Here is a 566-nt window from a genome sequence, read left to right on the forward strand (position 1 = left end):
ACGAGAAAATTAAGTCGTTATAATGAGAAAACAACTCCCGTTATGTCGAGATAACGAGAAAATTAAGTCGTTATAACGAGAAAACAACTCCCGTTATGTCGAGATCACGAGAAAATTAAGTCGTTATAACGAGAAAACAACTCCCGTTATGTCGAGATAACGAGAAAATTAAGTCGTTATAACGAGAAAACAACTCCCGTTATGTCGAGATAACGAGAAAATTAAGTCGTTATAACGAGAAAACAACTCCCGTTATGTCGAGATCACGAGAAAATTAAGTCGTTATAAGCAATGATACTTAAAAATAAAACTAAACCGCCAGTAGGTGGCGGCAAGTGACTGTCTTAATGAGTGAATCATTCAGTCATTCATTCAAACGGCTGATTCATTCAAGTATGAAGCAAGTGACTGTATGAATATGTCCATTTGAACCACTGACTCACACGATTCATTCGAAAACGCTGAATCATTCGTCGACGAAAGAACATAGTCTGCTGCTCAAAGATGTGCAAGTTCTGCAGTATATTTGTTTGGAACTCTTCTCGTTGGCGAAATAAACTGTCATT

This window comes from Sinocyclocheilus rhinocerous, unplaced genomic scaffold, assembly GCF_001515625.1.
Source record: "Sinocyclocheilus rhinocerous isolate Xijiao unplaced genomic scaffold, SAMN03320098_v1.1 scaffold68, whole genome shotgun sequence".
NCBI classification, from domain to species: domain Eukaryota; kingdom Metazoa; phylum Chordata; class Actinopteri; order Cypriniformes; family Cyprinidae; genus Sinocyclocheilus; species Sinocyclocheilus rhinocerous.